The following is a 23,625-nucleotide window of genomic DNA, read 5'->3' on the forward strand; positions in this document are numbered from 1 at the left end:
CTACTGTTGAATATGAACAATGGTATTGGTCAAGAAAGTTTCAAAGACACTTTCAGAAAATAAACAGGCAGTGAATGAAGCAGACCTTTCACACCATCCAGATATGACAAAAGATATCTGTTTATCACCAGACTCTTGAAACTTTGGAGTGGGAACAGTTTCAAAATATAGATGGATGGCTTACTGTTTGCACCACTGGTTTTGCAACCAAGGTGCTGATTAAATGTGAGTGATCACGCATGACCACTGAACTTGAAGCATTAGCAGTAGTGTGGGTATTTAAGTGCATTCACTAGTAATTATACAACCACCACACAAAAGTTTACTATGACCACCAGGCAGTTAATGTTTACTCAGCTGCAAACTATCACATCCAAGACTTGCAATGTGGTCTTTGTCTCCGCAAGAGTATAGTTTTGAGACAATACACATCCTAGGCCAGATGAATGTCATGGCTGACACACTGTCTCGCTTGCAGTGAACAAACAAGAAACTGGAATTAATATTTACGTCATGAAAGATGAGGTAATTAAATGGTACTTTTTACACTTGTCTAGAAATATGTCTCAGTTTGAGGATGTTGACGTAAACTGGCTATGAATTTAGCAGCTTGTAATGAATGATCCATTAGCAAAGTTATGAGAACAATGCCAACCACATAAAGGAGTACTGTTCCATGGGAGGCATCCTGGAACAAACTCTTGGCTTGTGAATATGCCTGATTAAGCAATAAAAAGATTTCTCTGGTACATCCATCGTGCTTGGGGCCACTGTGGAGTAGTGAAGTGTGCTCACAAGATTAGCTAGTACTGCTGTTTTAGTAAACTTCGCTGTGGAGTAGTGAAGTGAGCTCGCACTATTAGCTTGTACTGCTATTTTAATAACCTCTGACACAAAGTACAACAAGAGTTATGACCTTGTCATCTTTGTCAAAGAGCGAAATACAACCAGGAGAGGTGAAATACACTCCATAATACCAAATAAATTGCTGCAAATAGTGGCCATCAACATAACCAGGCCTCTTCCAAGAAGTAAGATAGGTGTGAAATTTGTGGTACGTTTCTATCACACTGTTTCAAAGTATTTATGAATGTATGCAATGTGTGCAGCCACTAGTGAGCCAAAACTGAAGAAAATTCAGAATGATTATATCCCCAGATTGGGCAAAACCGAGGCTATTCTATCAGACAGTGGTAGCATCTTCACCAGTAACTAGTGGAGGGATTTACTACAATAAAATGGTATTAAGCAAGTCCTAATTTCACATCACCACCCACAAAGCAACCAGGCAGTATATGTATTTTGTGAATTCAATCAATTCATGAGGAACTACTATCATAATAAACAGAGTACCTGGCTCCAGTATCTGGGAAAATTCAAGGTAGGAGGTCATGAACACTTTGCCACACACATTGACCAACTGAACACCAAAGGAGTTGATGTTGAGCCAATTTGAATATAATGAGTGGAGTTTTCCAATTCCTAAAGTACCACCTGATAATCTAGCATGGGAAGACCAAGTATGGAAAGCAGTAATGACACTTACTGAAAAGGCTAATCGATGTAAACGATTATCTGACAAGAAAATAAACATGAAGTGACATATAAACCTGGTGACGAAGTGCTGATACCTTGCCATCCGAGGTCATAACTCTAGTCAAAAAGGAATAAAAAATGGCAATTGCTATACTCTGGTCCCTATGTGGTGACTAGAATGCCAAACCCTGGTAGTGACCTATATGCAAATCCAGAAACAGGAAGAATTAAAGGATTATATCCTTTTCAAGATCGAAAACCATAACACATGTAATGTTACTCTAAAACCATAACACATGTAATGTTATGCTTAAAAGAGATCATACATGTACATTGTTTAGTATTTAGAAATTTGTAAATAGTTATGATTACCATTTCATTTTTATAACATCTATGGAGCCATATGTTCCTACACAGTAAATAAGTATGTGTAAATGTGCATTTTTTTGCTTTTATGTGCACTGTATAATCTTTTCATTTGCCATACACTTGTTTTGTAAGGCCACTTAGTTATTATTCTGTGTGTAATCTATGCAAGATTTTTTATCAGACACTAATGAGTCAGCTAATATGTGACTTCAGTTAGTATTGTCAGGCTCAGTAGTTGATTTGATGAGAACTGAAATCAGATGTGCTCTTCTTTGTTTCCAAATGGCACAGATGATCAGCTTTTGATATGCTTCACTTCGTGAAAAGAGCTGACATATTGGAAAAAGAAAAGTGTCATGAAAGGCTTTACGATTCAGGAAGTATGTATTTTTGAATACTGTCACCAGTCAGCTATAGTGATGAGAGCTTGGGCATTCACTGTAGATTTCATGTAAGTACTATGTAAATAAATGCAGAGGTGTATCACTGGTTATAAATATTCAGTGTGAATGCATTAAGAAATATTATAATTTTTACATAAAGGTTGCTAACTTTCAAAGAAAGATTCTTGATAAAATATTATTCAGTGCAGTAGATTTTTTAAAAACAATATTTAGGAATTAATTGCGCATACACACAAAGTACAATGCAAAGTTGTAGGACTTAAGTAATCTAGGTGGCATTTCGTAAGACATTGTTTTAACTAAACAGTGAACAGTGATGCCATGAGTGATAAGCTGTATGGATGAAATTCAACTATATAAGGAACAACAATAGGACCAATGTAAAATTCACATTATCGAATAGCCAAATTCAGCAAAAGAATCACACAAAATTTTTAGGATTATCGGTGGATGAGCATCTAAGATGGGAAAAACATCTAGAAATGCTTAACAAAAAATTAAACAAGTGCTGTTACATATTAATAGTTCTTAAAGATTGCTGCAATATGGAACTGGTGTTAAGTGCTTATTACGCATACATGCATAGTTTACTGAAGCATGGTATAATGTTCTGGGGAAATACTTCTTTTGCAAAGCAGTCTTTTAAGCTCCAAAAGAAAGCTGTAAGATTAATAAGTGATGTTGCTTACAGAACACTATGTAGCGGTATCTTTAAGGAATTAAAAATCATGACCTTACCATTTATATCTATAAGCATCTGCTTCATTAAAAACCATCAAGTTTCAGCTTTGAATAGTGAGATCCACAATTATCAAACAAGGAACAGTAATGACTATCATAGGGATGTGCACAGAAAATCAATACATGAGGACAGTGTGGTTTACAAACCAAAAATTCTGTACAGTGCATTGCCAGATAGCATCAAAAAATACCAAACATTAATACATTCAAAAAATAACTAAAAAGTCTACTAATAAACAACAGCTTCTACAGCATTAATGAATACCTAGAATTTTGCTCAAATCTGTAGGTCTGCTTCACAACTCTCTAAACAAAAATTCATAATTATCAAACCATTTTTGGATAAAGCCAAACTTCTTTCATCCATGCATGTATCTAATTATGCACCTAGCTTTTGTGCTGTTCATTACTATGCCTAGCTAACTAAAATACTGGTATTTAATAGTTTTAGTAAAATCAACCAAGGGGCTTTGCTGGCTTTTATTCTATCTGTATGTGTGTATATAATTTTGTAATCTAGATAAGCAGAATAATGTTTTTGTTATAAAGATGTGTTGATACCATTGATAAGATTTTGTACATGATGTAAATATGTAATATTTTATACTGTTCTGCACTTTGACAAGTCCAATACAATGAATGTAATAATAAAGGCACTAAATAAATAAATAAACAATGCTACAGCTATGTGCTGAGTGCCAAACTTGTATTGTCATACTTACTCTCAAAAACTGCCATTGCGAAGTAGGTGTGTGTGGTGTCTAATCCAAGTTGCTGTTTCGGTGTATTGTAGAATATTATCCTGGGTTTTAAAGTGTCACAACATCACATGGGCAAACACACTAGATGTCACGTACTGATGAACCAAGAACCACACTGGGTGTTCAGCTCGAACTGGAAACATTATTGTCAAGTTTTAAAGTGTAGTGCAGAAGTGATGCCAGTGCTCAACCAGTGTGGTGTAAAGTCTGTGACATTGCACCTCACCCACGGTGAATGCCAGTACCATGTAGCCACAAACATACAAATTATGAGGAACTCTTGCTACCATTGTAGGGAAGTGACTGTGTACTGAGCCTATTAAATTTACTCTTAAATGCTGCACATGTACAGTGATGCAGGTATGAAAAATGGAACCTTGTTACACTGCTGGAACATTTAATTGTGTTGTGAATGTGATTGTCTGGTGATATTAACTAAATAACGATGACAATAACAAAAGAAATCAATTTCTCTATGGAATATCACGAGATGAAAATGTTGCACCTGTCAATACAATTATTTATGTATTTAAAGTATAGTATCATTTTTATTATTATTCTTTGTACACCTCTGCTAGGCAAGGACTATGTTCTAATAATATGCACTCTTTTCAGATAGAATATTTGACTTCTTTTTTCCCTATCTGATCCTTGTTCTATGAAAACTTGTCTGTTTCATGAAAGCACCATATGAATCAACACCTGATGACACTGCTGTAACTCTGTTGTTGTACCTTCATTCAACAACAAACATTGTTTGTAAAAAATATGTAAAATGTGTATACTAAATAAAAAAATGGAGAGATACAGTTGTAAGTTTTGTAGGGAAATGGTGGGTGCATTCATATCCAGTTTTACAGTTGATTTTCTGCTTAGGGACATGGGAAAATGAGGGAGCACTGCTATTCCAATCACAAAAGAAATATTGGCACTCCCACGAACAATACGAGGAAACTCATCGAAAGTATGTAACCTCCAAACCACCTCATACATATATATGTGGTACTACAGTCCTGTGTAAAACCATCTTTTTGCCTGTAGGCCCTATTATATAAATCATACTCCATAGTATTAAGTATTAGGTATTTTGATTGTATGTCTGTCTAACCATTCAAATAAGCACATTAAGTACGCCAATTTTTGACAATGTTAACTATGATGTGAAACATTGTGGATTTGTCTGTAGGTCATTGAAATACACCCATCAATTCTAGACAATTTGAAATTGTCTCAAATGAACCAATGGACTTCTCATCAGATATGATAAAATGACTAAAGTAATTTAGGTAGTCCTTAGGGGTTATGCAGGATTTTATTAAATACAGCTAATATATATACCAAGCACTCTAGGTATTAGCAGAGAGAATAAACGCTTACAGGGAGACATTTTGATTGAACTTTGTAATTCAAACATTTCAGGTGACTCTCACTCTTTTTATTGTTCTTCTGACTTTCTTCTCTTGTCAGATATTGGCAAACCAGATGCAATTAGACATAATTGCTTGACTATATCACATAGTATAATTATTATAATAAATATACTAACATATTATCAGGACAAATGGCACAGGCTGATGTAAATTGTTATTTTTAAGAGAAATTATAATACTGGCGTAAAGAAATAATTTACTGTTTCAACATACATAAATGTGTTTTAGTGATTTTGACCAAGATAAACTCAAGCTGCAGTCTTCTTCTTCAGAATGCCAGTGTAGAAGCGTGCACAAAAAAAAGCTAAATGAAGAATCCATGCAATACACATGTATTTACATATAAAAGCCAACTTTGGAATTTTCCTTTGTGTGAGACAATGTGTACAAGATTCATGTGCCAATTTAAAGTTCTAGATTTACATATTTTACTGTTACTGCTGCATAGTCATTCTGTGATTGAATCAATACCCATATTGTGATTTATTGAGAAATTTCAAACATTTGTGAGTGCCCTGATAAACTCATACTGTTGTCGTCAGTTATAGGCTTATACTTAATTGGGCTCTTTTAAAATTTTTGAGAACAGTAGATCTGTCCTTGTTCAAAACAATCAATGTCTACTTTCATTGTACAATTATGTGATAAATACATTATTTATTAAAATGTTCCAATGTTTACAGAACTATATTTTTTGTAAATTAGCAGTACAAATGTTTTTGCTTATATAACTTGTTTCATAGCATATCGGCATTTGTGGTTCACAGTTCTGCCACAGAGTACATCACCCCTGAATTTCACTGTATTTAAATGAGTGTTTTTGTGAATTTTCAGAGGCTACCATTGTCCTTTGCATAATCTATGTGCAATTTGTAGTAAATCAGCATTTGTGATTTAGTTACTGTAGTAGATATTCTAACTAAAATATAAAAAATTTTAGGAAACTAGTAATTTTTATCACAGGTTTTAGTGTTGCCCTAATAGAAATCTTGTTTTGTGTATTTTCTTCAGTTCTTATAGGGAATTAGCAACTTTTAAGTGCAACAGATTAAAAGATAATCAATGGGCTATAAATAAAGTTATTTGTTCACTGCCTTGTGATACACTGCTTGAGCCAAAATGCAGCCCCACTGTGAATGCTATTCTTGAACATAAGATGAGTTGGTTGACATTCATAAGCACCATGAAATCACCCTGACTACTATCAATGATTGACAGCTACTGCATATCGGTATGATGGAAGAGCTCAAAGAGAGTCATGCACCTGTGATACCTATAACAGAGGTACTTCAAGTACTATCCTCTCCTGTGGATCCTGTCTCCTCTGCAGAAAGTACAGGATCTGTCATCAAACATCTTCTGACATCCTCTGCCAGTGGCATGTCAATGATAGATCTAAGCATCCTGTACAGGGTGGACAGGAGCCAGGGAGGACTCAGGGTGTTGTACCGATCCCCCTAACCAACAAGTTTGAGGTGCTGTCTTTCACTGAAACTGTGCTAGTGGGACTTACTTCACCTGTTATGGGGAAACGTGTTTTTTCCAATATCAAGAGGAGGCAAACACAAAAGGATACAGACCTAACAATCATCGGCAGTTAAAATGGGCAGTGAATGATGGTACCCCTTAGGGAAATGGCAGCAAGAGACAGGAAAGGACACCAGGTGCACTCTGTGTGTATGCCTGGAGGCCTCATTCAACATGTAGAAGAGGCTATTCCAGCAGCCATTCAGGTAACATGGTGCAAACTGCAGATTGTGGTGCATGTTGGAACAAATGATACCTGATGTCTGATCTTCGAGGTCATACTTGGGTCATTCCAATGACTGGCTGAGAAGACTGTGAACATCAGCCTTGAGCACGGAGTTTCAACAAAGTTCACAATTTGCAGCATTATCTCCAGAACTGATCATGGCCCTTTGGTTCCGAGTCAAGTGGAAGGGCTAAACCAGAGGCTTCAAAGGTTCTGGGATGAACTAGGTTGAAACTGCCTGGACTTGTGCCATAGGACTAAGAACTGTAGGGTTCCCCTAAATAGGGGATGCACCCAAGGGTTTTTTTAGTTTGGCACCTCTCCATCCAATTCAAATAATGATAGCTGTAGAAAAGCTGAGAGTATCAGTGTAAGATTAAAAGAAATGCATACAGGTGAGAGGATTATAAAGTCCTTATGGCAAACTGCTGAAGGATTCACAACAAAGTGCCAGAGTTTGAAGTGCTTGTGCAAAGCAGTGAAGCTCGCATAATACTAGGTTCAGAAAGCTGGTTAAACCTGAAATTGATACCGGTGAGATTTTTGGGGAAAATTTAAGTGTATATCAAAAGAATAGGCAAATGGGAAATGAAGGTGGTGTATTTGTGCAGTAGACATAAAACTCAAATCCACTGAAACAGAAATTGAAGCTGCATGTAGCTTGTTTGGGCAAGACTCAGTAACAGGGTTGGCCAAAAAATGGCAATAGGATTCTTCTATTGCTCACTAAACTCATCTCCTGATTTAAATGAAAACTTTAGAGAAAATCTCAGTGCACTTATATGTGTAGCAAACCAAAAGCTGAAATGCTTAACTACATTTTCAAATGTTCCTTTACACAGAACAACCCAGCAGAATTGCCCCAGTTTTATCCTCATACTGCTGAAAAGATGAATGAATAAGTATTACTGTCAGTAGTGTTGAGAAACAGCTGCAGTTGTTAAAATTGATCATATCTCCAGGGCCCACTCAAATCCCTGTTACATTCAATACTGAATTTGTAACTGAGTTTGTCCACTTTCTAACTATAGTCAGTCATGGATACATCTAACAAAAAACTGTGCCCAGCTCTTGGAAAAAGCACAGGTCGCTCTCATCTACAATAAGTTTAGTAGAAGTGATCCACAGAACTAGCGTCCAGTATCCTTGACATTGACTTGTTGTAGAATCTTAGAACATATTCTGAGCTCAAACATAATCATGTATCTTGAACAGAACGACCTCCTCAATGCCAGCCAGTGAACATTCTGAAAACATTGGTCATATAAAACCCAACTTGCACTTTTCTCACATGACATACTGAAAGCTTTGGATCAAGACAGTCTGGAAGTTTCAGTATTTTTTGATTTCCAAAAAGCATCTGACTCAGTACCATGTCAAAGTTGGATCATATGTGGTATCAAATGAAATTTGTGATTGGATTGAGGACTTTTTGGTGGGGAGGACGTGGCATGTTACCTTGGCTGGAGAATCATTGTCAGATGTACAGGTAACTTCAGGTGTGCTACAGGGAAGGGTGTTAGGACCTTTACTGTTCATGTTCTATATTAATGACCTTGCAGACAGTATTAATAGTACCCTCAGATTATTTGCAGATGATTCAGTTGTCTATAATGAAGTACTACTGAAAGTAACTGCTTAAATATTCAGTCATATATTGATAAGCTTTCGAAGTGGTGCATAGATCGGAAACTTGCTTTAAATGTTCAGAAATGTAAAACTGTGAACTTCCCAAAACAAAAACAAAAATGTAGCATCCTGTGACTATAATATCAATGAGTCACTGTTGAAATTTTCCATTTCATACAAATAGCTGGGTGTAACACTTTGTAGGGGTAGGAAATGGAATGATCACATAGGTTCAGTTGTGGGTAAAGCAGGTGGTAGTCTTCCATTTATTAGTAGAATACTGGGGAAATGCAATCAGTCTACAAAGAAGATTGCTTATAAATCCCTCATGTGACCTGTTTTAGAATATTCCTCAAGTGTGTGGGATCCATACCAAATGGGACCAACAGGAGATATAGAATGTGTACAGAGAAGGGCAGCATGAATGGTCACAGGTTTGTTTAATCCATGGGAGAGTGTCACGGAGATACCTAAGGAACTGAACTGGCAGACTCTTGAAGACAGACATCAACTATCCTGAGAAAGTCTATAAAGTTTCAAGAACCGGCTTTAAATGATGATTCCAGGAATATACTGCAATACACTATGCATCAGTGACAAGGGGATTGTGAGGATAAGATTAGAATAATCACAGAATGCAGCAAAGGCATTCAAACAATCATTCTTCCTGTGCTCCATACGTGAATGGATACTAGTACAGTGGGACGTACCCTCTGCCATACATGTCATGATGGTTTCAGAGTATAGATGTAGATACTCATTTCTTGATCATTATTTAAGCACTCACTCATGTTTTATTCACGTGTAATGTTCTTTAAAGTACATTATTTAGCACAGTGCACTCATACTGAGGTGGAGTACAATATCTGTTATGAAAGCATGCCTCTCAGCATAGGTTATGACATTTCCTGCAGTTTACACTAGTATTCTAGTCAAAGACAAATTAGAAGCAGGGGTGGTTGATCAAGTGGGACCAGCTTTAAGGAAGACCTTGTTTCATATCAAGAAGGTATTGAAGATTTCTGCAAAAAAATAAGATCGGCGATGATAGAGATAGTGAATCAGAAGCCCTTTTATCCAGTGCACTGAAATCTGAGGATAAGGAATGCTGTGAAATGGAAGACGCCCAATCCTTACAAAAGTTGACAGTGAGGTCTGATGATTTTGGTTTGGTTGTTTCACCACAAAAAAGACTTCTGAACATTACAATGGCCAATTTAGGAATGCAAAGAGAACAGGCTCTGTATTTACATTCCCTATTGTCAGTAGTGGAAAGGTCTGATATTATTAGTCACCTGCCTTCTGCAAAAACAATTGAGACATGAAGGCAAGGAAGGATGCTGCAGTTTAATGCTAATGTTGAAATGTGCAGTACTTATTAAAAAACAAAAACAAGTTTTCTTTGGGTTAATTTTGATGTCTTGTGACATTTAATAAGGAATAAAACTTTTTTGGAAAATTTTGCATTATTTATATCATAAACCTACTGTCCACTTCTACTCCTTGCAGTTTCAGCCAGTGATCACATTTACACCTGAATGGACTGAATTGTCAAAACATTGAAGATACAGAGAACTGCTTTAATTCTTCTCCTAGTGTAGAAGGTAGTTAATCCAAAGATATTAAATACCAAAAACCTGCCTCTCATAATTTTAAGATAAAACATGAAATATAAAAAGTGTCTATACTAGCCCCACCCTTTCCTGAGATTTTAAAAATTAAAAGAAAATTGGTTTGGGAAAGTTCAGCATTGTTATTAACATCTTCAAGTAGCACATACTTTTAAAGCTTACAAGAATCTGAATAAACGAGTAGAAATTTGAAGTCTGCAAATGAAGTAGTTTTTGAGATATGATGATTTTAAGGTTTCAGAAACCAACAAAAAATGCATGACTTTTGAAGATTTTAAAAATTAATACCTCAAAAATGAAAGTTGCAAAATAAATTAATTTGAGATTTTTCATACAAACATGAACTATTAGTATAAATGTACAAGAATTTATCAAAATCTGACACATCAAGAACCAGACCACTGGTTGATTTCACATAGTCTGACCTGAGGTTAGTGGTGATTGGTTAGTGGGACCTCAAGTAGCCAACTTGTAAACAGATTTATGGGACAGGTGTACACAAGCTTCCTGGAAAATACTCTACCTCATGTTTTATAAGACACTCTACAGACAATTCGTCAATAAGCTCACTTCTGGCACAATGGTACTCCAGCTCACTTCAGACATGCATCTGATGGGTACTTGGATCAAATGTTTCCTAACTGATATTGGTGTATTTATCTCTGGTGCCTGATACGGACCCCTTGGGAATTGAATTGTGGCAGGATGTGAGGAAGTACACAACTGAACTCCTCCCATACAGGCCATGAAGGCTGACCAGCCGCCACGCCATCCTCAGCCCACAGGCACCACTGGATGCAGATATGGAGGGGCACGTGGTCAGAACACCGCTCTACTGGCCGTATGTCAGTTTCCGAGACCGGCGCCGCTACTTCTCAATCAAGTAGCTCCTCAGTTTGCCTCACAAGGGCTGAGTGCACCCTGCTTGCCAAAAGCGCTCAGCACACTGGATGGTCACCCATCCAACTGCTAGCCCAGCCCGACAACACTTAACTTCAGTGATCTGATGGGAACCGGTTGCGGCAAGGCCGTCGGCGAGGAAATACACAATACTTTTGAAATTTGTGGTCATGTTCGTAGGCTTTGAAGACATTGATGTGAGGCCTGTATTCAAGTAGGAAGAGGAAATTTTGTAAAGGCACATAGCTCCAGAAAGAAAAACATTTCAGTGAATATCACTGTTTTGAAAGACGTGACTCAAAAATCAAGCATTTACAGACAGACATTGTAATGAATGTTTTCTGTTACACATTGGGAATACATACCTGAAATTATACCTGTTTTTGTGAAACACCAACTACTTATAGGTTGGGTACTATCAAAACAAAAGCAACTAGAAATTTATTTGTCGCAGGCGTGATGCTACTGAGGCCAAATCACTGTACACATAGATCTCCACGAAGCAGCTGCATTATCTGACAGGCTGGTATTCCTGAAACTTTATCTTTGGCAGTGGTATCATCATCTTACATCATCAGAAGTTAACCTATCTTGGCTGTGTTCACTCATGTTAGGCTGTTCCATACACAACAATCTGTCCCCACAGGGAAAAAAATATCTGAGCTCGTAATAAACAATTGCACATCTCAAATTCCGTGCATTATTTCAATCTACTGCTGACCTGCCATCTATCAATAGGAAGGAAATTCCAGTCGCAAGTGAGTAATATGTCATGATGTTCTAATTCAAGTTACTAACTTGTAATTGCATTGGTAGCTGCAACAAGCATAAAAGTTCATAATGAGAGGGGACTTCCATGGTATATAGTCACTGCAAAGAACCTTCTAAAGAAACAGAAGATGTAAAACAAAGCTTAGGGTTATAGACAGAGAGATGCTGAATGAAACATGTTAGGCTGTCAAGAGAGCAATGCATGATGCTTTCAGTGACTATTGTAGCAGAGTATTCTCAAACAATATTTGACAAAACACAAAGATATTCTGGTTGTTTGTAATGACTGTTAATGGCACCAAAGTTAGTGCCCTGACCCTAGCGAATGAAACAGAAACTGAAATTGAGGGTAGCAAACCAAAACTGAAATGCTTAACTCCATTTTCAAATGTTCCTTTACAAAGAAAAACCCAGAAGGATTGCCTCAGTTCAATCCTCGTGCTACTGAAAATATAAATGAATTAAGCTTTAGTGTCAGTAGTGTTGAGAAAAAGCTGAAATCATTAAAACTGATCAAATCTTCTGGGCCAGATGGAATTCCTGTCAGATTCTGTACTGAATTTGCAGCTGAGTTAGTCCCTCTTCTAACTATAATCTATCAAAGATACCTCAAACAAAAAGCTGTGCCCAATTCTGGAAAAAGCACAGGTCACACCTGTCTACAACAAGGGTTGTAGAAGTGATCCACAAAACTACCACCCAGAATCTGTGGCACTGATTTGTTGTAGAACCTTAGATCATATTCGGAGCTCAAACATACCTTGAACAGAATGATCTCAATGCCATCTAGCATAGGTTCCAAAAACATCAATCGTGTGAAACCCAACTCTCTCTTTTCTCGTATGACATACTGAAAGCTTTTGATCAAGGCAGTGAGGAAGATGCAGTATTTCCTGATTCGTAAAAGCATTTGACTCAGTACCACACCTATGCTTATTGTCAAACATATGATCATAAGGGGTATCAAGCAAAATTTGTGACTGGATTGAGGGCTTCTTGGTAGGGAGGGTGTGGCATGTTATCTTGGATGGAGAGTCATCATCAGATGTAGAAGTAACTTCATGTGTGCCCCTGGGAAGTGTGTTAGGATCCTTGCTGTTCAAGCTGTATATCAGTGACCTCGAAGACGGTATTAATAGTAGCCTCAGACTATTTGCAGATGATGCAGTTATCTGTAATGAAGTACTGTCTGAGAAAAGCTGCTTAAATATTCAGTCAAATCTTAATAAGATATCAAACTAGAGAAAACACTGGCAATTTGCTTTAAATGTTTAGTAATGTAAAATTGTGCACTTCACAAAATGAAAAAACTTAGTATCGTGTGACTATATGTCAGGGAGCCACTGTAGGAATCAGCCAACTCATACAAATACCTGGGTGTAACACTGCATAGGGATATGTAATGAGATGACGACATAGGCTCAGTTGTAGGTAAAACAGGTGATAGACTTTGGTTTACTGGTAGAATACTGGGGAAGTGCAATCAGTCTACAAAGGAGATTGGTTATGAATCACTCACATGAACTCTTCTAGAATATTGCTCGTGTATGTCAGATCCATACCAAATGGGACTAACATGGGATATTGACTATTTGCAGAGAATGGTAGCATGAGTGGCCACAGGTTAGTATGATCCATGAGAGAATGTCACAGAGATACTGAAGAAATTGAACTGGAAGACTCTTGAAGACAGATGTAAACGATCCTGGGAAAGTCTATTGGCAAAGTTTCAGGAACCAGCATTAAATGATGGTTCTAGGAATATACTACAATCTCCTATGTATTGTTCACATATGAAATGTGAGGCTAAGTTTGGAATAACTACTGTAGGCACAGAGGTATCAAAAGAGTCATTTCTCCCAAGCCCTACACTTGAATTGAATAGGGAGAAACCCTAATGTAGATGTAATGTAGAGACTTCTTCAGTAGTCTATGTTGCAACTTCTATTGAGGGAAAAAGTGTCGGAGGTGAAATAAAATGATGTAAATGATCAGGAGAGTGGTTTCTTGAGTGACAGCAGTTTTCACAGATTATTTATAGAGTTACAGGATGAACCCAATAATGAAGGACAAATACATAATATATCACTTGTCACAAGTTACAGGCAGTGTTTTTTACATTTTAGATGTGTATGAAGTGCCGTATATTCTAATAAGTAATAGACGATCAATGAGGTATATTCTGCTTTGTTTCTGAGTACCAGCACAGTATCTGGGAATTCTCATTTCCCAGTCTGAAGTCTACCAGCAACCTGTTACTGACTTTCAAAAATACGAAGCATCTGCTTTCTTATCCTAGAGTACAGTAGTATACTTTGTAGTTTCTTAATTTCTGATTTCGCGATTTATTGCAAAGGCTGCATGAAGAGTTCATATTTGAGTAATCTTGTAACTGTGACATAAAGTCACACAGGAAGCATGTGACCATATTACAAATCAACAGGCGTACAATGAAGTGACGAAAGTCATGAAACACCTTCAAATATCACTTCAAATATCATGTCAGACTTCCTGTTGCAGCTCAATGTGTTACGGACTCAACAAATCATTGGAAGTCTCCCGCAGAAATATTGAACCATGCTGCCTCCATAGCTGTTCGTAATTGTGAAAGTGTTGCACGAGTCATCTTAGTGCACGAATTCACCTCTCACTTATGTCCCATAAATGTTCATTGGGATTCATGTTGAGCGATCTGGGTGTCCAAACAATTTTCTCAAACTGACCAGTATGTACTTAAAACCAATCTCGAACAATTGTACCCGGTGGCATGGTGCACTGTCATCCATAATTCCATCATTGTTTGGGAACATGAAATCCATGAATGGCTGCTAATAGTCTCCAAGTAGCTGAACATAACCATTTCCAGCCAATTATCAGTTCAGTTGGACCAGAGGACACAGTCCTTTCCATATAAACACATACCGCACCATTATGGAGCCACCACCAGCTTCCACAGTGCCTTGTTGACAACCAGTGTCCACAGGTTTGTGGGGTCTGTGCCACACTCGAACCTTACCACAGCTCTCAACAAATGAAACTGGGACTCATCTGACCATGTCGCGGTCTTTCCTTCCTCTAGGGTCTAAACTATCAGTCAGGAGTCCAGGAGAGGTTCTGCTGGCAATGTCATGATGTTAGCAAGGGCACTTATCAGTTGTCGGGTGCCATAGCCCATTAGTGGCAAATTTGGCCACACTGTCCTTATGGATACGTTTGTCTTACATCCCAAACTGATTGCTGCGATTATTTCATGTAGTGTTGCTTGTCGGCCAGTATGCTGTCTGTGGCGTGAGGTAATGCCTGAAATCTGGCATTCTCGGCACAGTCTTGACACTGTGGATCTCATAATACTGAAACCCCTAACGATTTCCGAAATGGAATGTCTCATGTGTCTAGCTCCAGCTACCATTTCACATTCAAAGGCTGTTAATTTCTGTCATGCAGCCATAATCACATTGGAAACCAGCAGCTGATAAACCAATGACTTTGTTCAATGCATTTCTGGTAGAACCAGTATCACGACTGTGCAGTGCTCCTGTTGATTCGAGTGATCTCACACAAAAGAAACCCAATATCTGAAACAGAAAAATTATTTAAATTTTACAATACATGAACAAATAAAAGTATTCTGTTTGCAAAGATCATCAATGGATTGAGTCTTTAATTAAAATGTGTTCAACAATGAGTTGACTTAAATGAGAAAACATATTTATGTCGCTCTTTGGTAATTAGAAAGAAAACAAGGATCAAAGAATAAAGCACACTACTGCTGTACTGTTGCTAATCATACAATGCCAAAACTATTGTTAAGGCTTTTTGTAAAGTGGACAATCCTTCATGACTGAACTTTCACAGTTCACTGTCTGGGCTGAGCAGCACGGTGTTACCAATCGCTATGATATAAACAATGCCAGTGAACTCCAGCAAAATCTGTTCCCTACATTATAGCTGTCTATTTTGAAAAATTTACATATATGCTAATTAAATAGACACCCTAGCTGCAAGCAGGAGTTGGTACACTTCATTGGGGACATGTTGAAAATGTGTGCCCCGACCGGGACTCGAACCCGGGATCTCCTACTTACATGGCAGACGCTCTATCCATCTGAGCCACCGCAGGCACAGAGGATAGTGCGTCTGCAGGGACTTATCCCTTGCACGCCCCCCGTGAGAGCCACATTCCCAACATGTCCACAACACTACATTCATAGTGCGCCTAATAGATGTTTGCCCATCATACTCATTACTCGTGGCAGATTAATCTACCAAGTCCCGCTCGAGTTCGGACATAGCGTGTGCGTTCACACAAGAAGGTCAAAGGCTGGGAACCCATATTTTTAACTATATATGACGGTAGTATCTGTTCCCGAAAGAACAGTTACCGTGGATGACCATGCAGCTTTGCTAGGCGCACTACGAATGTAGTGTTGTGGACATGTTGGGAATGTGGATCTCACGGGGGGTGTGCATGGGATAAGTCCCTGCAGACGCACTATCCTCTGTGCCCGCGGTGGCTCAGATGGATAGAGCATCTGCCATGTAAGCAGGAGATCCCGGGTTCGAGTCCCGGTCGGGGCACACATTTTCAACATGTCCCCAATGAAGTGTATCAACGCCTGCTTGCAGCTAGGGTGTCTATTTAATTATCATTTCATTTCTAGCAAAGCTGCATGGTCATCCACGGTAACTGTTCTTTCGGGAACAGATACTACCGTCATATATAGTTACATATATGCCATATAATATGTAATGTATGATGCCTGATCTGTGTAGTACAACCGCCATTTCTATGACCACACTGATCTCTACCCCAAACTGAACTAACAATAACAATGATCTTCCATGTTCCCAACTAGCGAATTAGTACAAAGAATGCTGTGGGTAATGCTGCATCTTCTGTCAGTTCACTATAAGTTCTAAAACACCTAATGGAAACTAAGCAAAGAAAATGAACGGTAATCAAGCGAGAAACTCCTTGGCATTAATGCATATGAAACCAAAGAGTGCTTTGGGTTCCATGTCAATCCAACATTTTTATGCTCACAACATTCAAACGTCACAGCTATGAAACTTGTTGGAGCTAATGCACAGGGATGGTTTTTGTCACAGAAGCTGTTTTGTCACTCTTGTCCAGTCTGTGGATATAAACGCAGAAGTGTGCATCTACCAAGGTGACAACTGGTTGGCACTTTTAGAGTGAGATTTTCACTCTGTACCAGAGTCTGCGCTGATATGAAACTTCGTGGCAGATCAAAACAGTGTGCTGGACCGAGGCTCGAACTCGGGACCTTTGCCATTCACGGGCAAGTGCTCTACCATCTGAGCTACCCACGCACGAGTCACAACCCATCCTCACAGCTTCAATTCTGCCAGTACCTCGTCTCCTACCTTCCAAGCTTCACAGAATCTCTTCTGCGAACATTGCTGAACTAGTACTCCTGGAAGAAAGGATATTGTGGAGACATGGTTTAGCCACAGCCTGGGAGATGTTTCCAGAATGAGATTTTCACTCTGCAGCAGAGTGTGTGCTGATATGAAACTTCCTGGAAGATTAAAACTGTGTACTGGACCGAGACTCAAACTCTGGACCTTTGCCCTTTTGCGGGCAAGTGCTCTACCACCTGAGCTACCCAAGCATGACTCATGACCCGTCCTCACAGCTTAAATTCTGCCAGTACCTCGTCTCCTACATTCCAAACTTCACAGAAGCTGTGAGGACGGGTCGTGAGTCGTGTTTGGGTAGATCAGATGGTAGAGCACTTTCCCGCGAAAGGCAAAGATCCCGAGTTCGAGTCTCGGTCCGGCACACAGTTTTAATCTGCCAGGAAGTTTCATATCAGCGCACACTCCGCTGCAGAGTGAAAATCTCATTCTCGAAACATCGCCCATGCTGTGGCTAAGCCATGTCTCCACAGTATCCTTTCTTCCAGGAGTGCTAGTTCTGAAAGGTCCGCAGAAGAGATTCTGTGAAGTTTGGAAGGTAGGAGACGAGGTACTGACGGTTGGCACTTTTGTTTGCCGACTCCCAACCAAGGCTGCGACAAAACTGTCACTGCACTGCTAGATTTAGACAGACATGCGCATACTGGAAACAATACTGTCACTCTCCGTACATTTTCTGCCTCCCCGTTTGCTTTTCGACTCCCGACACAGTGATATGCAAGCATTGCAACAACGTCTTCGCATAACATGACTGTGCTGAAGACAATATCGTTAATGATATTCGTGTAGATGAAGCAGAAAAAAAGATAAACACTTATCGACAAAAATCTGAAGGATGGGAAGAAATCAGTTGAATAATATTTTCAAGTGCTCGCAACAACTTCTGTAGAGCTGGAACAGGCACTGTCATGATCATATTTTTGTTTTTTAATGTGGGTAAAATTCGAAGAAATTCGTTAAAAATTTCAAAACTCGTTCGAAAATATTGAAAAAAATTTCTTTAGATGTTGTTGAACTGTAAAACTTTCAACTGACTAATCTGTCGCGCCAAAGTGGGTGTATCCACTGTAGTTTTTATGATTTTTTCTTTTAAGTTTCACGAGTTTGCAACTAGTGAATGACTTTCTCTTCAAAATATGTATCGAAAAATGACACTTGGATATGAAAAAAAGTTTACAAACTTTGATCTACTGTTAGGGCACTACATTTTGACAAACACTTTTTTTTGTCACAGTGACAAAAATCACCCGTGCACAGTAGCCCTTACCATTTAACAAGTAACAACTGAAACGACACTAGCACTACAATTCTGAATGTCGGGTGATAGGAGGTCAACTAGCCGCTTTTCCTTAGGCTCTGACTACATTTACAATGAAATTTTGCACATGCATACCCCAAACACATACATGCCTTCCAGCCTGCCTGACGAAAGACCCTACAGGCTCACTGTCACACAAACTGTAATGACAAAATAGTTAACACCATTTAGCTACGTTTCTAGAGACATTGAATGTTTGCACATGCATCATCTAACCGTTGCCTTAGGAGATCAGTTAGCGTTTCCACATGCACGGGTTGGGGGGGGGGGGGTTTATGCTGCCCTCAGAGTTGCCACTTGTCCCTATTTTTCCGGGACAGTCCCGATTTTCACGGTTTTGTCCAGCATCCCGACGGCATATCTGTTTCGTCCCGATTTTTAGACTCGGCTAACTTGTTTGTCTTATGTTGACATACGAAACTCGCACTCGGTTCAATTTTGCCATCCCGCGCTCGTGACACGCACCTCACTCGTGGCTAGTATCCCACTCACTGTCCCTCCCCCCCCTCCTCCCACCCCTTAGCCTTCCTGGCATAGGCAGTCGTGGCCAGTTTGGATTAGATTAGATTAGATTTACTTTCATTCCAATTGATCCGTAGTGAGGAGGTCCTCCAGGATGTGGAACATGTCAGAAAAACAACAATACATGACAAATATTTACAACTGAAACAAATAAGCTAATGTACCATTCCACAGGTCCCAAGTGGAATGATAGTCATTTTTTAATGAACACTAAGAGTCATTTTACAAATACTAATGCACTGAATTTAAAATAAAAAAGTTTTTTATTTATTTATAAGGTAATAAACATGTAATACAATTACTGTAATACTTATTTACAATGAACACATTACTGCACTGAAATGGTGCAGAAGTTATATTGTACTTATATACAAATCAGTTGGTTTTACTAAGAAATTCATCAATGGAGTTGAAGGAGTTGGCCACCAATAAATCCTTTAGGCTTCTCTTAAACTGAATTTCATTGGTTGTTAAGCTTTTTATGGCTGCTGGCAAGTTATAGAAAATGTGTGTTCCTGAATAATGCACACCTTTTTGTACTAGACTAAGTGACTTTAAATCCTTGTGAAGATTATTCTTATTTCTAGTATTGATTCCATGAATTGAGCTGTTGGTTTGAAAAAGTGATATATTTTTAATGACAAATTTCATTAAGGAATAAATATATTGGGAAGCAGTAGTTAGTATCCCTAGTTCCCTAAACAGGCTTCTGCAGGATGTTCTTGAGTTCACACCACATATAACTCTTACTGCACGTTTTTGTGCCCGGAAAACTTTAGCTTGGCTTGATGAATTACCCCAAAAAATAATCCCATATGACATTATGGAATGAAAGTAAGCATAGTATGCCAGCTTTTTCATTTTTATATCCCCTATGTCTGACAAAATTCGCATTGCAAACAGAGATTTGTTAAGACGCTTCAGCAGTTCTGTGGTGTGCTCCTCCCAGTTGAATTTATTATCAAGCTGTAATCCCAAGAATTTAACACTGTCCACTTCTTCTATCTTCTTGTCATCATATGTTAAGGACACCCCTTACAAGTTCTGAACTGCATGTAGTGTGTTTTTTCAAAGTTTAGTTGCAAAGAATTGGCTAGGAACCAGTGATTAATGTCCACAAATATTTTATTGGCTGAGAGAACACATAGATATGCGTGTGTCTGGAAAATTTACAGCTGTGTTATATTCACATTATATGATATGATAATTTTTTGTGGTGAGTACCGCAAAACTACACGTAATTTATACTTTCATAAATAATAGTAGTCATTTCATAATATTGTGTGTGTGATCGGTGTTGTCTGACAGCTCGCGTGCTTTCGGAGCTTTTTCAAGCAAATAGGTTAACGCTTTCCACTCCCCCGTCGAGTGGGGCTCAACATTGCAAATTTTGTTTTCCGCTCCGATGTCGAGCCTCATTCAACACGATTATTTGTAGCTCTAACATGCTTCATGTCGATTCTGGCTGTACTTGGCATCAATGCAACATAGTGCTGCCATGTATATAAAGAAAGGAAAGGAGATAGTTCTTTTTTGGGTAGTTCAGTTCAATATGCTTAAGAATTATTTCAGTCCTATACAATGTGCTGTACAGAATTGGATGAACCACGCACTAACCTTACGCCACAAATACAAACTAATAACTCGAGAATAAAAATAGATATCACTTTAGGGCAAACTCTAAATAGAACTTTGACATGTTAGCTACATTTCAAAGCCAATAATGTATGATATAACGTAAACCAAAAGTAAACTAGTAATAACATGAAAATTCCCCATAAGCACATGCAATGGCTTACTTTATTTCAAAGTTGAACCATAAACATAACGAATTACGAAAAGATTGTCAGTTCATTATCAAGCTAACATAGTTGACTATGAATGTTTAAAGTTTCAGTCTTTTTTTAGAGAATAGTTTCCTTAAAATCGGTTGAGAAGTGTTTCTGAGAGGCCATCACTTTTGCACTAGCGAAGTTCCTATTGTAAAAATATCACACCAAGAAAAGTTTTTACTGTCATGTTTCTGTAAATACATTTGAATGGAAGAGCATTTTTTGTTTTAATATACAGCCTAATTCTTGGTCAATGGCTTCATTGTTTTCACAAGGAGATCCGCGCAATTCGCTGTGGCGCGCTGCCGCCCAGGGAGCGGCTATTTAAATAAGAGCGCGCGATGCCGCCTTGTGCCTGCTTTACAGAGTGCAAAGGATTAATTTCTCAGTTCCATTCTGCATTGCGCACCTTGTATTATAAATAATACTATGTAATTTGCATTTACACGTAGGTACTAAAATAACAAATCTTTCTCATCGAACGCAACACTCCAAATTGATGAGTAAATTGATTTAGCTTAGTTTTATTATTTTTGATTAAGTATGGTTTGAGGAAATCGGTTGCCAGGATTTCCGTATAAATATTTATGTGCGTATTTATTTAATTTTGTAATATTTATCAATTTTATTCTATGGGTGTCTGGATGACACCACGGTTGCATGACTTGGCACAGAATAGCATAATGTTTCTCTCTCTTTTCAGAAAACAGTTTGCCACAATGAGTAATCCTGGAAATGACAATAATTATGGTAACCAAGACGGAGATATCGCAAAAATACCCGAGAGTACTCCCCTTCCAAAACAGGCAAAGCGTTTCTGCAAATGTCGTGATGCATGGTTACAAATTCATGGTTAGTCAAAGGCAGTTCAATTTTTTACGCACGATGCATAATTTGCGATAAGGATTTTTCCACATCTCACGGTGGATTGAGCGAAGTTCAACGCAAAAGGAAATGGACATTAAAAGGAACAGCTTTCGAGACACACATAGAACTTAATGACAACTTTTTTTCGAAATGTAATTCAGCGGAAACTAATACAATAACCCTGGCTGCATTAACAGGAACGTATCTATTTAAACATAATATTTGATACTCATCCACAGACAGTGCCGTGAAATTGCCTCCTCGTATATTACCCAGTTCAGCTATTGCAAAATAAAGATAGAAATAAATAAAAAAAAGGTCCTATGGCAGAACTAAGTCTGAAAGCTTAGTCAAAGATGTACCTGGCCCCAAAGCTGAAGAAATTTCAGTGACAGCTTGTCGTGATGGATATCCTAAAAAATTTACCTCAGTACCGCTACAGATACATCTAACAAAGGAAATAGAAAAATGTATCCCATTTGTATTCAGTATTTCTCCCATGAAGATGCATGTCAGGCAAAAGTATTGGTTTTTTTGGAGTGTCCATTTGAAATGGCTGACGCTATAAGCAATACTATTGTAACCATGCTTTCAAAGTTTGATTTGGATATCGGCATAATACGACCGCCAATTTTGGAAAAAATAGATCTGCATTTACACTGCTGAAGGATAAAAATCCAAATATATTTAAAGCCAGGTGCCTGGCTCATGTTTTCAATAATACATTCAAACACAGTATGTACCAACTGGAACTCGATACGGAATCTGTGGTTTTCAAAATTTACAATCATTTCCCAATTTCCGCCTTATGAAGGGAACATTTGAAGAAGTTTGTAGCCTTTGCGCGATTGAAATGGACGGAGCTAAATAAACATTTGACTACAAGGTGGCTTTCTTTGGGTACTGCTATACAAAAGATTTTTAAAGTTTACCCAGCAATAATTCCTATTTCAGTCGATTGGTAATTAGTGTTCCACAGCCATTAAGATATTGTTATTCATTACAACAGATGATGAAAGCTACTTGGAATCGCATGTTTAGTAAGACGTCTTTAAACTTACATTAGCCGGCCGCTGTGACCGTGCAGTTCTAGGCGCTTCAGTCCGGAACCATGCTGCTGCTACGGTCGCAGGTTCAAATCCTGCCTTGGGCATGGATTTGTGTGACGTCCTTAGGTTAGTTAGGTTTAAGTAGTTCTAAGTCTAGGGGACTGATGACCTCAGATGTTAAGTCCCATAGTGCTTAGAGCCATTTGAACCATACTTACATTTTTGTGCCAATTTGTGCAGAATGTTTGTAAAAACTAGCTTGGTGTAGCAGGGCGCAACAACCACTTCGACCCAATTACATGGAATTTTAGAAAATGAGGCAGAAGATCTGCAGACAAGAATTACTGAAATTTTCTTGTGTGGCATTTACATATTGCACGAAACCGCATTGATGAGAAAGCTTATGAAGCATCTGTATTAGACTTTAAATTATTTTAGCAAAATGCAATTGCTTATCTGCAATTCCACTTTGAATTTAATTAACCAAATCCATTAAAAACCGGAACTTTTTATTTAATAATAGTAAAAATAAAATAATACATAAGTATAAACGCGTTTTTATTTGTTTCCCTTCAGTCAATGATCCATAAACATGCCGCCGAGCCTTCGAGATATTGTCCAGATTTATGTAACCTTAAATATGGCAACTGTGACTGACCTGGTTTTGAGA

The 23,625-nt window shown here is 38.2% G+C and overlaps 2 non-coding genes across 2 annotated transcripts; one reads left to right on the forward strand and one right to left on the reverse strand.

Annotated features, from left to right (window-relative positions):
- Positions 1 to 15,971: 15,971 nt before the first annotated feature.
- Positions 15,972 to 16,046, reverse strand: Trnat-ugu (transfer RNA threonine (anticodon UGU)). The gene has a single exon. It is a non-coding gene; the product is annotated as a tRNA-Thr (tRNA).
- Positions 16,047 to 16,428: 382 nt separating this feature from the next.
- Trnat-ugu (transfer RNA threonine (anticodon UGU)) lies at positions 16,429 to 16,503 on the forward strand. Its single transcript has one exon. It is a non-coding gene; the product is annotated as a tRNA-Thr (tRNA).
- Positions 16,504 to 23,625: the final 7,122 nt, after the last annotated feature.

The sequence above is a fragment of the Schistocerca serialis genome, chromosome 2, assembly GCF_023864345.2.
Source record: "Schistocerca serialis cubense isolate TAMUIC-IGC-003099 chromosome 2, iqSchSeri2.2, whole genome shotgun sequence".
NCBI classification, from domain to species: domain Eukaryota; kingdom Metazoa; phylum Arthropoda; class Insecta; order Orthoptera; family Acrididae; genus Schistocerca; species Schistocerca serialis.